Source organism: Equus przewalskii, chromosome 3 (assembly GCF_037783145.1).
Source record: "Equus przewalskii isolate Varuska chromosome 3, EquPr2, whole genome shotgun sequence".
In the NCBI taxonomy this organism is placed as follows: Eukaryota; Metazoa; Chordata; class Mammalia; order Perissodactyla; family Equidae; genus Equus; species Equus przewalskii.
Genome location: NC_091833.1, coordinates 10,790,624 through 10,806,086, shown reverse-complemented (window position 1 = coordinate 10,806,086; position 15,463 = coordinate 10,790,624).

The window sequence follows — 15,463 nt, the reverse complement described above, 5'->3', positions numbered from 1 at the left end:
CTTGAAAGATACAAAGTACCAAAATTCACTCAAGAAAAAATAAATAACCTGAAGAACTCATATCTATTAAATAAATTGTATTTGGATTTAAAATCTTTCCTACAAACAAAATTCCAGGCCCAGATAGCTTCACTGGCAAATCTGCCAAATATTTAACAAAGAAATAATACCAATTCTACAAAACTATTGCAGAAATTTGAAAATGAGGAAATGCTTCCCAACCCATTACATGAGTCTACCATGATCCTAATACAAAAATAAGACAAAGATATTATAAGAAAAGAAAACTATAGACCAATAACTCTCATGGTCTTGAATATAAAAATTCTAAGCAAAATTTATAGCAAAATAATTGCAACACTATACAATAATAATAATACATCATGACCAACTTGAGTTTAACCTCAAAAATGCACAGTTGGTTCAACATTCAAAAATCAATATAATTCACCATATTTACACACAAAGTAAAAACCTATATGATCATCTCAGTAGATACAGAAAATACATTTGACAAAAATCCAATGTTAATTCCTGATTTTAAAAAAAACTCTCAGCAAACTACAACTTCCTAAACCCGATAAAGGCATCTACATAAAACTTACAGCTACCATCAAACATAGCAGTAAAAGACTGAATATTTTCCCCTAAAAACAGGAGCAAAATAAGGATGTCCGTTTTCACCAATTCCATTCAGCATTGTACTGGAGACTCTGGCCAGGGCAATAAGGCAAGAAAAACAAATAAAGGAAACCCAGTTTGGGGAGAAAGAAATAAAACTGTCTTTATTCACACATGACGTGATTGTCTTTGTAAAAAACATGACAGAAGGTGCAATAAAGCAACTAGAACTAGTAAGTGAATTTAGAAAGGTTGCAGGGTACCAGATCAACATACAAAGTCAATTCTATTTCTATTTACCAGCAACAAATAATTGGAAGTGGAAATTTTTTAATATATCATTTATAATAGCATCAAAAATATGAAGTTATTAAAGATAAATCTGATAAAATATGTGCAAGACCTGGACACATAAAACTACAAAACATTGTTGAGAGAAACTGAAGAAGACCTAAACAAACGAAGAGAGAAACCATGTTTGAGTCAGAAGACTCAATATAGTTAAAATATCAGTACTCCCCACACTGATTTATAAGTTCAATAAAACACAATCAAAATCCAAATAAACTTTTTTTTTAGAAATTGACAAACATTCTAACACTCATACAGAAATACAAAGAACACAGCATATCCAAAACAACTTTGAAAAAGAAGAACAAGGGCCAGCCTGGTGGTAGTAGTGGTTAAGTTTGCATTTTCCACTTTGGTGGCCCAGAGTTAGCAGGTTTAGATTCTGGGCGTGGACCTACACACTATTCATCAAAGCCATGCTGTGGTGGCATCCCACATACAAAATAGAGGAAGATTGGCAATGGCTATTAGCTCAGGGCCAATCTTCTTCACACACACACACAAAAGAACAAAGCTGTACGATAAATACTATTATTACAAAGCCACAATAGTCAAAAGAGTGAGTTATTGCCACATAGATGAACAAATAGGTCAATATAACAGAATAAAGAGTTCAGAAATTAGACCAAATATATATAAACAGTTGATTTTCAACAAAGGCACAAAGATAATTCAATGGAGAAAGAACAATCTTTTAAACAAGTGGCAATGCAACAATTGGATATCCATATGCAAAAAAACAAGAATTTTGATACATACCTCATATCACATACAAAAATTAATTTAAAATGGGTCACTGAAAGTTATAAACTTCTAGAAGAAACCATAGCAGAAAATCTTTGTGACTTGGATTAGGGAAAATTTTCTTAGCTATGACACTAAAATAATGGTTCATAAAAAAGCAAATTCATAAACTGGACTTTATAATTGTCAGTGTTCTCCAAAGAAACAGAACCAATAGGAGAGACAGAGACAGAGAGAGAGAGAAAGGAAAGAAAGAAAGAGTAGGAAAAAAAGAAATTTATTGTAAAGAATCGGCTCACACAATAATGGAGGCTAAGAAGTATCAAGATTTGCAGTCAGCAAGCTGGAGACCCAGAAGAGCCTGTGTATAATTCTAGTCTGGTCCAAAGGCTTGAGAACCAGGAGAGCTGATGGAGTGAGTTCTAGTCTGAAAGCCGACCAGCTTGAGACTTAAGAAGAGCTAATGTTTCTGTTTGAATCCAAAGTCAGAAAAGACCGAGGTCCTAGCTCAAAGCAGTCAGGCACGAGGAGTTCCCTCTTACTTGCAGGAGATCAGCCTTTCTGTTCTATTCAGACTTTCAACTGATTGGATGAGGGCCATGCACTTTGGGATAACAGCGCAATCTGCTTTACTCAGTCTACTGATTGAAATGTTAGTCTCATCCCAAAACATCCTCATGGACAGACCCATAATAATGTTTGTCCAAATATTTGGGCACCCCATGGCCAAGTGAAGATGACACATAAAATTAACCATCACAGACTTCATCAAAATTTAAAATTACTCCTCCTTGAAAGACACTCTTAAGACAATGAAAAGGCAAGCAAAAGCCTGGGAGAAAACTTTTGCAAAGCATATACCTGATAAAGGACTTGTATTCAGAATATATTAAGAACTCTCAAAATTCAACAAGAAGTCACCAAGCAAACTAGTTTTTTAAAATGAGCGAAATATTTGAACAGACACTCAACAAAGAAGATATGTGAATGGCAAATAAGCATGTGAAACAAGGTTCAACATCATTAGTCATTAGAAAAATGCAAGTTATAACCGCAACTAGATATCACTACACATGTATTTAAATGGTTAAAAACTTTTTAAATGGCTATAACAGGTTTGGAAAGGATGTGAAGGAACTGGAACTTTCATATACTGCTAATGGGAAAGTAAAATGATAGGATCACTTTGGAAGTTGTTGGGTATTTTCTTTAAAAGTTAAATATGCAACTACCATATTGACAAATAGAAATGGCGAGCAATAGGATATATTGGAGTATATGAGGAAGCCATTTGGTGTAAACCTAATTCGGCCTGACTTTGTTTTTTCCAAAAGGGCCTGTCTGTGGCCATTGAGCATGCATTGTATATCTGCTTTAAAACATTTCCTATGGCAAGAACAAATGGCCTTAAGATAAAGGTGCAACTTGCCCCACATTGGCATTTCCTTAGGGATAAGCATCTTTCCTCAGGCTAGGAACTGGTTGCTGCACTCACCTTTGACCACCCAGCTCACCTGTGACCACCCAGCTCGAGACCACAGACCTGCCACCCTGCTGTGCCCACAGAGACAGCAGACCTACCTGCTGTGTCCATCAATCGCTGTGCCGAGAGAGCAGTCTCGCGACTATTGTAAAAGGGACATTTCAATCATGTGTGAAACATCCTGTTTGGGGGTATATAACCACCCTGTACACCTCACTTCTTTGGTGCCCTTTCTTCCTTTGGGAAAAAAGGCCCTGGGCCATGGTCCTCACATTTTAGCTCAGAATAAACTCATCCCAAATTTTCATTTATAGATTGGTTATGGATTATTTTCATTGACATTTCGATCCTCTCCTACTTATTTACCTAAGAGGAAGAAAGCGTAAGTCCATACAAAGAGTTGTGCCAAACTGTCCATTACAGACATATTTGTAGTAGCCATAAACTGGAAACAACACAAAAGTCTATCAATGGGTAAATGAATGAACAAATTGGTATATCATACAATAGAATACTCCTCAGCAATAGAAAGAAATGAATTTTTAATAGACACTACAAACATGGATGAATCTCAAAATAATTAAACTGAATCAAAGAAGCCAGACCACAAATAGTACTTAGTGTATAATATCATTTACATAAAATTATAGAAAATGTAAACTAACGTATATTGACAGAAAGCAGATCAGTGGTTTCCTGAGAATATGGCAGGAGCGAGGGGGAGGTTTGTGCAGCTTGGGAGATGGGGATTACAAAGCGGCATGATGAAACTTTTGGGGGTGATGGATGTGTTCACTATCTTGATTGTGGTGATGATTTCATGGGCGTAGCATACATCAAAACTTATTGTATACCTTAGGTGTGTATAGTGTATTGCATGTTATTTATACTTCAATAAAGCTATTACCAAAAGAAAGCATGCATCTCTAATGTGCCAGTTTTGAAAAGAGAATGGATGAGAACAGGAAAGAGAGTATAGGTTAGTTCCCCCATATTATATATAAAAATATTTTACAGGCCTACCTCATTTTATGGCACTTTACTTTATTGTGCTTCACAGATATTGCCTTTTTTTTTTTTTTTTTTTTTTTGAGGAACACTAGCCCTGAGCTAACAGCTGCCAATCCTCCTCTTTTTGCTGAGGAACACTGGCCCTGAGCTAACATCTGTGCCCAACTTCCTCTACTTTGTTTGTGGGATGCCTAGCACAGCATGGCTTGCCAAGCAGTGACATGTCTGCATCCGGGATTTGAACTGGCGAACCCCCGGCTGCCAAAGTGGAATGTGTGCACTTAACCACTGCGCCACCGTGCCAGCCCCAGATATTGCATTTTTTAAAAGTTGAAGATTTGTGGCAACCCTGCATCAAGCAAGTCCATCAGCACTACTTTTCCAATAGCATTTGCTCACTTCATGTCTGCATCATGTTTTGGTAATTCTTGCAATATTTCAAACTTTTTCATTATTATTATATCTGTTATGGTCATCTGTGATCAGTGATCTTTGATGCTACTAGTGTAATTGTTTTGAGGAGCCACAAACCACACCTACATAAGACGGTGACCTTAATCAATGTATTGTTTGTGTTCTGACTGCTCCACTGACCAGCTGTTGCCCTGTCTCCCTCTCCTTGGGCCTCCCCATTCCCTTAGACATAACCATATTGGAATTAGGCCAGTTGATCACCCTACCATGGCTTGTAAGTGTACAAGTACAAGAAAGAGTTGCACATCTCTCACTTTAAATCAAAAACTAGAGACGATTAAGCTTAGCGAGGAAAGCACGTCAAAAGCTAAGAGAGACCAAAAGCTAGGCCTCTTGCACCAAACAGTTAGTCAAGTTGTGAATGCAAAAGAAAAAGTTCTTGAAGGATCTTAAAAGTCCTCCTCCAGTGAACACACAAATGGTAAGAAAGCTAAACAGCCTCATTGCTGGTATAAGGAAGGTTTTAGTGGTCTGGATAGAAGATCAAACCAGCCACAACATCCCCTTAAGCCAAAGCCTGATCCAGAGCAAGGCCCTAATTCTCTTCAGTTCTGTGAAGACTGAGAGAGGTGAGGAAGCTGCAGAAGAAAACGCTGAAGCTAGCCGAGGTTGGTTTAAGGAAAGAAGCCACCTCCATAACACAAAAGTGCAAGGTGAAGCAGCAAGGGCTAATATGGAAGCTGCAGCAAGTTATCGAGAAGATCTAGCTAAGATAATCAACGAAGATGGCTACTCTAAACAATAGATTTTCAATGTAGATGAAACAGCCTTATATCGGAAGAAGATGCCATCTAGGACTTTCATAGCTAGACAGGAGAAGTCAATGCCTGGCTTTAAAGCTTCAAAAGACAGGCTGGCTCTCTTGTTAGGGGCTAATGCAGCTGGTGCCTTGAAGTTGAAGCCAATGTTCACTTACCTTTCCAAAACTCCTAGGGTCCTTAAGAATTCTGCTAAATCTACTGTGCCTGTGCTCTATAAATGGAACATCAAAGCCTGAATGACGGCACATCTGTTTACAACATGGTTTACTGAATATTTGAAGCCCACTGTGGAGACCTACTGCTCAGAAAAAAGATTCCTTTCAAAATATTCCTGCTGATTGACAATGCACCTGGTCATCCGAGAGCTCTGGTGGAGATGGGCAATGAGATTAATGTTGTTTTTGTGCCTGCTAACACCCATTCTGCAGCCCACAGATCAAGGAGTAATTCCAACTTTCAAGTCTTATTTAAGAAATACATTTTGTAAGAAATAGCTGCCATAGATAGTTATTCTTCTGATGGATCTGGGCAAAGCAAATTGAAAATCTTCTGGAAAGGATTCACCATTCTGGATGCCATTAAGCAGATTTTTGATTCATGGGAAGAGGTCAAAATACCAACATTAACAGGAATTTGGAAGCAGTTGATTCCAACGCTTATGGATGACTTTGAGAGATTCAAAACTTCAGTGGAGGAAGTAACTGCAGATGTGGTGGAAATAGCAAGAGAACTAGAATTACAAGTGGATCCTGATGATGTGACTGAATTGTTGCAATCTGCAACCTCGTGATAAAACTTCATCATGTTACAAGTTGCTTCTTACAGATGAGCAAAAAAAGTGGTTTCTTGAGATGGAATCTACACCTGGTAAAGATGCTATGAAGATTGTTGAAACAGCAACAAAGGATTTAGAATATTACATAAACTTAGTTGATGAAGCAGTGGCAGTATTTGAGAAGACTGACTCCAATTTTAACAGAAGTTCTACTGTGGGTAAAATGCTATCAAACAGCATCACATGCTACAGAGAACTTGTTTGTGGAAAGAAGAGTCAATCGATGCAGCAAACTCCATTGTTGTCTTATTTTAAGAAATTGCCATGGCCACTCCATCCTTCAATAACCACCACCCTGATCTGTCAGCAGCCATCAACATCGAGGGAAGACTATCCACTGGCAAAAAAGGTTATGATTCACTGAAGGCTCAGGTGATAGTTCTTAGCACTTTTTAGCATAAAGAATTTTTTTTCTTGCTGAGGAAGATTAGCCCTGAGCTAACATCTGTGCCAATCTTCCTCTCCTCTATATGTGGGTTACTGTCACAGCATGGCTGACAAGTGGTGTAGATTTGCACCCAGGATCTGAACCTGCAAACCCAGGCTGCTGAAGCAGAACATGCCAAACTTAACCACTATGCCACAGGCCGGCCTCCAACATAAACTATTTTTTAAATTAAGGTATGTGCATTTTTTTAGACACAGTACTACTGCACATTTAATGCATTACAGTATAGTGTAAACATAATTTTTATATACAGTGGAAAGCCAAAAAATTCATGTGACTTGCTTTATTGTGGTGGTCTGGAACTGAACCTGCAATATCTCTGAGGTATGCCTGTATAATGAAAAAAATATGGCAGTAAAAAAGCTTACCTATAGAGATTCAATGAGTATCTTATACAAAATATCCTCTTTATATCACTGTCCTATGATATGAATTTCTTCTTTTAAATTAAAGATCCAGTTCATAGCTTAGCAAAAGAGAGTTTCTAGTTTCTGAGTTCTTTACGTAAAAGATAATATTTAAAGTTATAAAATTAAAATCACATTGAATATCAATATCTTTAATGGATTTTATAAAAAGTAAAAAATATGAAATGATATATGAAGATACCCTAGTATGTTTATCAGTGAAATCGTTCAGATAGTTAAGGAAACATAATCATGTAAAATTTGTGTAAAGTATACAAATTTAAAAAGCAGGAATATAATAATACATAAATCCATATCCCGAAGACAATTGCTCTTTGTTTAAAAACAAAACTAGAAAGATATCTAAATGTATTTAAACACATAATTGAAATCATGACCACTATGCAGTTGTGTCTTGAAGTCTGTGTTGTCTGATGTGAGTGTGGCCACGCCTGCTTTCTTTTGGTCGTCCTTTGCTTGGAGAATTATATTACATCCCTTCAGTTGAGCCTGTGTTTATCTTTGGAGCTGAGACGCATTTCCTGGAGGCAGCATATTGTTGGGTCTTGTTTTTTAATCCATCCAGCTATTCTGCATCTTTTGACTGGTGAATTGAATCCATTTACATGTAGAGTGATTATTGATATATGAGGGCTTAATTCTGCCATTTAACTTTTGGTTTCTGGTTGTTCTATATTTCCATTGTTTCTTTTTCCTTGTATTTCTGTCTGCCATTTAAGTATGGTGGTTTTCTGTGATGTGTTTCTCAGTTTCCTCTTTTTTTATGTTTCATGGCTCTGCTCTGGTTTTGTGTTTTGTCGTTACCATGAGGTTTGTATAAAAGATCTCCTAGATGAGACTATTTTTTTCCTGCTGATAACATCTTATCTCCATTAGCCTATGAAAGTTCTATCCTTTTCCTCTTCCTTTTCTATGTTTTTGTTGCTACAAATTATCCTTTTTTGTATTGTGAATTTCTTACCAAATTGAAGTGGTTATAATTATTTTCCATGCTTTCTTACCCTTTACCCTTTTTGTTATAATTGAGTGTTTACTAACCTATTCTGATACAGAGTTGCAATTTTCTAATTCTGTCTACTTATCACCTTGCTCAAAGCTTTGTATACCTTTGCCTTTTTGTTTCAAGTAGGAGGGCTCCTTTCAACAGTTCTTGTGAGGCAGGTCTAGCCGCATTGAACTCCCTCAGCTTTTGTTTGTCTGGGAAAGCCTTTATTTCTCCTTCATATTGGAAGGATAACTTTGCTGGATACAGTATTCTTGGCTGATGGTTTTTGTCTTTCAATATTTTTAATATATCATTCCATTCTCTTCTAACTTACACTGTCTGCTGAGAGATCTGCTGAGAGCCTGATGGGAGATGCTGTGTAAGTTATTTTCTTCTCTCTGGCTGCCCTTAATATTCTTTCTTTGTCATTGACCTTTGGCAGTTTTAATATAATGTGTCTTGGAAAAGGTCTTTTTGCATTGTGATAATTAGGAGTTCTAGTCACTTCATGTCCTTGTATATCCAGTTCCTTCCCAATATTTAGGAAGTTCTCAGCTATTATTTCTTTAAATAAGCTCTCTGCTCCTTTCTCCTTCTCATCCCCTTCTGGGATACCTATTATCTTTAGTTGCTTTTCCTAATTGAGTCAGATATTTCTTATAGAATTTCTTCATTTTCTAAAAATCTTTGTCTCTCTCCACTTCCACCTGAATCATTTCTAGATCTCTGTCTTCGAGCTTGCTAATTCTCTCTTCCACATGGTCTGCTCTATTTCCAATGCTTTCTACTTTGTTTGTCATCTCATTGTGTTCTTCATCTCCAGAATTTCTTGGTATTTTAGAGTTTCAATCTCTTTAGCGAAGTATGCCTTCTGTTCATTAATTTTATTCCTGAGCTCATTGAATTGTCTGAGTATTCCTGTAACTCTTGGAGTTTCTTCATGACAGTTATTTTGAATTCTCTATCAGTTAGATTTCAGTCCTCTGTGACTTCAAGTTTGATTTCTGGAGAGTTGTCATTTTCTTTCTGTGTTACTGTATTACTGTATTTCTTCATGGTGTTTGATGAGTTGTTCCTCTGCTGGCACATTTGTGGTAATAATCACCTTTCTTATTTGGGTGAGGCTTTGGTTACTTTGATTCTGAGCTGCTTCTGGTTGTCTTTGAGACTTCGCACTTTCCATCCTCCACTATCTCTACCAGAAGCATTGTCAGTGCCCTCCTTGTGCTGCTTGTGCCTCTGAGTGCTGCTGATGCCTTGCTGCTTACAATGTTGCTGCAGTCTCAGGTTTCACCACCAAGATCACCAGGCTGCTAGCACCAATGCTGCTCCCAGGCTCACCTAGGTCTCGTGTTCCCCCATTGGCTGTCTGCGGGCTCAGGTGTTGCTGCCTTGTGCACCACCTGTGTTGCTGCTCCTGAGTTCTCTAGGGGTGCCAGCAGTGCCACTGCTGGGGGTTCTGGGTTCAGAGGGGTTGCTGTCCTGGACCTGGGGTCTTGTATGTAGCCTTCACTGCTGGCAGGGCCAGTGTTGGTGGTACCACAACTAGGGGCTGGGTTATGGGTATGTCTGTGGCTCTTGAAGCCTCAGGTCACACATGCCACCTGCCACTGCTGGAGGAGTGGGAGGGAATAAGCCATGAGTACCACTGCATTTCCTGAAGCCCCCCATCACCATCTGCACTGCTGGGGATGGGGGGAGCTGAACCATGAGTGCCACTGTTGCTCCTGTAGCCTCTGATCTCTGCCTGTGCTGTGCTTTTTGAAACCTCAAATCAGAGCACCACTGCCACTGCCTAGGGTATCCCCATTTTGGATTCAGTACTCCCTGCTGGAAGGACTGACATTGGAGTCACCACTGCCAGGGGAAGACGAGGAGGGTGCTCCCCTAGTTCCACTGCCTCCTGGAGGTCCAGTCCACCCACCTTCAAATATATAGATGTACAGATCTCTCAGGCATTCTGGTGTGCTGTGCAGGAGGTCCTTTGTTGGTCAATGGATGCCCTACTGGTTGTAACTCAGAGGGGAGAGAAAAGGGAAAAACTCACTGTGCATTATGCTGATGTCTATACAATCTTATATTATGATTTTTTTTCTTAATATTGAATCAAAATATTTCCTCAATCAAAATAGAAACTCTGAGGTAAATTTGCTATTTAACTGTTTGCTCTGGGATGGTTTTAGTAAACTCTAGGTGTGTGGCTATTGTTCTTTGACTTCTTTAAAGCTTTGACTGCTCTTAATAAACAATATAAATTGCAAAGATAGAGGCATGATCTTAATTCCACATTTTGTATGCCCCTCACCGCAGACAGCCAATGGGGGAACACGAGAGCATTAGTAGGACTAGAGAAAGTTTCCAGTATTTTCTCTGCAATTTGAAGTGTTTTCGGGTTTAGTGTAAATAGTTGTAGGTCAGCATCTCAACAACTTTTCTATAAAACACAAAATAAAATATGTCCAAATGTAATATTTTTCAGGACTATTAAGTTCCAATGTTATTAAGCTCAAACTTGAACTAGTCCTGTAGGGTGAATTGCAAGAATAACACTCATCAATTCTGTGTGAATTCAATAGTATTCACTTGGACAGTCTGCATGCTTCCTGAATATTCCCAGGAGGCTCGTTTGTGCTTTGGATTTTTCCTCCATATATATATACTTATTTATAAATTTGATATATATGCAAGTCTATTTATATAATATACATGATTAATACTTGGAAAAAAGATGTTTTTAAAAGATGAAATAAGCCATATTTTTAAAATAATTATTTTATGTATTATTGGAATAGGTAACCTTGTTATCGTCACTGAAAATATATCACTATGATTGAAAGGTCTGGCTCTTAATTCAACTTATTTCAACACTGTGTTTTAGTAGCCAGCATAACTAAATAAGCTATCTCCCACAACACAGAAATCTTTAAAAAGGGAAAAAAGAGTATCATCTGGTAGCCAAATAAGTCATGATGCTCATTGACCAATTGCATAGGGTTCACTCCATGTTTTGGATGTGTCATTTATAAATATCTTGCTAGGAGTGATGATTTCATACAAGCTTTAGTCACTATCTCAAGCTAAAATAAAAAGGATGTGGTATATTGATACTCATGTCTGCAATCCATTTACCAAGTAGTTTCCTAGAAAATTCTTTTTTTTTTTCAGTCTACTTCTTGTTTGACTTGATTTGCTTGTTTGTAACCTTACTGTGTGCTCCAACAGGCTTGTACTGGGAATAGAAGAAATGTGACTCTATTATTCTCTAGCATTTGCTGTTTTCTCACATTACTGATCTAACTTGAAATTCATTTCTTTGCAGTAATCATTCTTAACAGCTTTATTGAGGTATAAGTGACATACAATAAACTGTACATACTTAAAATGTACAAATTGATTAGTTTTGACATACGTATACACATGGGAAACCATCACCACGCTGTCTTCATTATGCAGCTTTATAGTAAGTCTTGAAATCAAGTAGGATAAGTCCTACAATTTTATTCTTCTTTCTCAAAGGAATTTTGGCTATTCTCAGTCTTTTGTATTACCATATGAATTTTAGAATCAGTTTGTCTATTTCCACAACAAAGACTGCTGGGGATTTTGATTGGGATTGCATTGATCTTTGGATCAATGAGGGGATAATTCACGTCTTAACAATTTTGAGTCTTCTTTACCAAATTTCTGTCTAATTTTCCTATCAAGCATTGAGAGAGACGTATTAAAATCTATGACTAAAATTGTGGATTTGTTTATTTCTTAGTTGCTGATCTATCAGTTTCTAGTGTCATGTATTTTGAAGATCCGTTATTAGGTACATAAACATTTAGAATTATTACCTCTTCTTGATAAACTAACCCCTTTATCATTACAAAATCACCTTTTCAAATACTCTTTCCATATTTCTGATGATCAGAGTTAGCATGGTATATGTTTCCATTCTTTTACTTTTAACCTATTTGCTACTTTATATTTAAAGTACATTTCTTACAGGCAGCATACATAATGTCTTGCTTTTTTATTCAATCTAAAACCTCTGCTTTTTACTTGAGATATTTAGAGTATTTACATCTAATGTGATTACTCACATGATTACATTTCAGTCTTACAACTTGTTTTCTATCAGTCCTCTCTCTCATGTTCCTTTTTTTCTGCCTCTTTTTGTATAAATTCAATATTTTCAAGAAACTACTTTATCTCTTTTTTTGGTTTATTAGCCATAATTCTTTATCTGGTATTTCAGTGGGATTTTTATTGCTTTAGAGTTTATGGTATTCATTTAGGATTTATCATAGTTACTCTTCAAGTGATCTTATACCACATCCTACATACTGACATGTGTCATACATACTATCATGTGTCACTTAACAACAGAGATATTTTCTGAGAAATGCATCATTAGGTGATTTTGTCATTGTGCAAACATCTTAGAGTGTACTTACACAAATCAAGATAGTAGCCAACTACACATCTAGGCTATGCGGTACTAATCTTATAGGATCACTGTCATATATGCAATATATTGTCGTTATGCAGTGTGTGACTGTAGTCATATCCTTGTAATAGTATAATTCCTATTCTCAGCATTCCCTTTTATGCTATTGTTGTTATATTTTTTACTTTTACATATGTTATAATTCCACACTATGTTGTTATTTTTGTTTTAACAGTCAATGATCTTTTAAAGATAATTAAAATTTATTTTTAAATTCTGTATTTGCCCATACAATTGAATTTCCAGTGCTCTTCGAAGTTTTCCTACAGCTCACTGATGCTGTATTCATTTTCTATTCTCGTTTGTGTCTTTGCTTTATTTTGTTTAGTTTCTACTGTTATGTCTTTTCATATTTACTAACCTTTTCTTCTGCAATGCCTAATCTGCTGTTAACCCAATCCAGTGTATTTTTCACCTCATCTCATATATTGTGATTTTCACTCTCAGAATTTCAACTTTGGTCTGACTTTATACCTTTTACATCCCTAATTAACTTTAGACCATATAGAATAGACTTATAATAAATGTTTTAGTGTCCTTGTCTGATAATTCTGATATATGTCAGTTCTGAGTTGGTTTTGATTGATTTATTTTTTTTTCCTCATTATGGATCATATTTTCCTGCTTCTTTGCCTGCCTCATAAGTTTTTATTGAATGCCAGACATGGAGAATTTACCTTGTTGGGTCTAGGATTTTTTGTTCCCATAAATATTCTTGAGCCTTGTTCTGGGATGCAGTTAAGTTACTCCAAATGGTTTGATATTTCTAGATCTTTCTACTGATATTCATTAGGTAGTGCTGAAGCAATGCTTAGTCCAGGGATAACTATTCCCCACTACTGAAGTAAGACCCTTCTGCGTACCCTACCAAATGGAGAGTATGGTGGGTCCCGTAAGTGTTCCATGACAGACAAGACAGAAGAAGCTAGTCCCCTGGACAGCCTATGGTAAATTTGGAAGATCTGGGCATGCGGTCCAACCCATTCCCTCCCCGGGGATAAGCTGAGATCTGGGATTTTTCACCTACTTGTTCTGCATGGAGCCTGAGGGAGGGGCTATGGCAACTGCTTGCATATTACTTTAAACCAGTGTCTTCACTCTCACTGGCCCCTAGGTATCTAGAGCATTCCAGGACCCATTGATGCTCCAAGACAGACAAGACAGAAACTAGTCCCTTGGGCAGACTCCGGAAAATTTGGAACATTGGAGGCATGATCCAACTTTCTCCTTCCCCAGGGAGAAGCTGGGATCTGGGAATTTTCACCTGCTCACTCTCTTCTGAGCTGGGAAAGGGGCTATAGTGACTGCTTGCAAGCTATTTCAAACCACCATCTTTGTGCTCACTGGCTCCCAGGCTCCTAGAATCTGCCAGGTCCTATCAGTGCCCAGAGACAGGTGAGATGGAAGCCAGTATCTTGGGAAGCCCCCAGAAAAGTTGGAATCTTAGACTCATGGTCCAACTTTTTCTCTCCCCAGGTAGAAACTGGGAGCTGCAAGTTTCCTTCTGATTGTATGGCGCTGTGCCAGGGTTATGGTCAGAGTGTCTTGAATTTTCCTACCAGCTTCAACGTGGCTGGTTTTGCATTTGCCCAGAGTGAAGAGCCTCTCAACTAGTTTACGGATTTCCCATCAGGGGAGTTTGTCTATACACTGCTGTTGAATCACTGTGTTCATGGGGAGAAGGAGGGTCCAGGGCTTCCAATTCCACTATCTTGCTGACATTACCCACTCTTTCCCTCTTAAATGGTAGTGTGTATCTTTTGTGTGATCGTCAACAGATGCACAGAAAACACAATAAACTGAGCTAAATGCTATGAAGCCGTGCAATGTGTTTCACTTAGAGCATTTAACCAAGGAAACTGATTGACTCTATGAGAAGGAAATATTTTCTTGAGAAAGTTAATTGACGAGTAGAGAAAAACTTCTCAAAGAAAAGGAAGTTTCTCTAAAAGACCTATAACAAGAAGAAGTGTGGAGCATTAGAACCTAGAGCAAGTGTGAGGCAAGATGGGGCCAGGAGGGTGGCACGAGTCTGATCATGCAAAGTTTGAAAACCTTAGGAAGTATTTCAGAGCTTATTCTGGGAGCAATCAGAAACCACTAAATGATGTTTAGTAGAAAATAGCACAATCAGATGTGTGTTTTGAAAAGACTGGTTTTTTGGTACCTTCTAGAAAATTGAAAGAAAAGCAAAGAAGCAGGATGGAAAATCTAGTGGTCTTTGACCTAAATTAGTATGTCGGAAGGCCTCTCAAACAAATATGGAAAGGGAGAAGAAAGAATGCACCAAGCATTCAGCCCCCACAATGCAGAGTTGAGATGCCCTTGCCAGGAAGGGGTGAGGGAGAGAATGGAGAAAAGATAGGCCTGTGTGCGGGTAAAATTGCCCTTGACTGTAGAGTACAGCAGACTAGGGTTCAAGTCCCGACTTGGCCGATTGTTAGTTATGAAATTTTAGACAAGTTAATTATCCCTATTTTATGGATGAAGAAACTGAAACTCAAAGAGGTTAATCACACCTGCCTCACACACTTACAGTGTAATATGTAAATTAATACCAGCCCCGTAATAAGTACACAAAAAATGTCAGCACTTAGAGGTAGTGATATCATAAAACTAGTTGACTCAGAAAGATTAAGTGGCATGTGCCCCAGGTCACACAGCTGGTACACTTAAAATTATTTTTTAAAAATTACCTTTTTAATTTACATAGATTATTTAGCTTAAGAACTATACCAATTTATACCCCCCACAAAAAATGCCAATTTCACACTCTGGTACTAATATTAAAAATTGTCATCTAAAAAACATTATTTTATTAAACAAG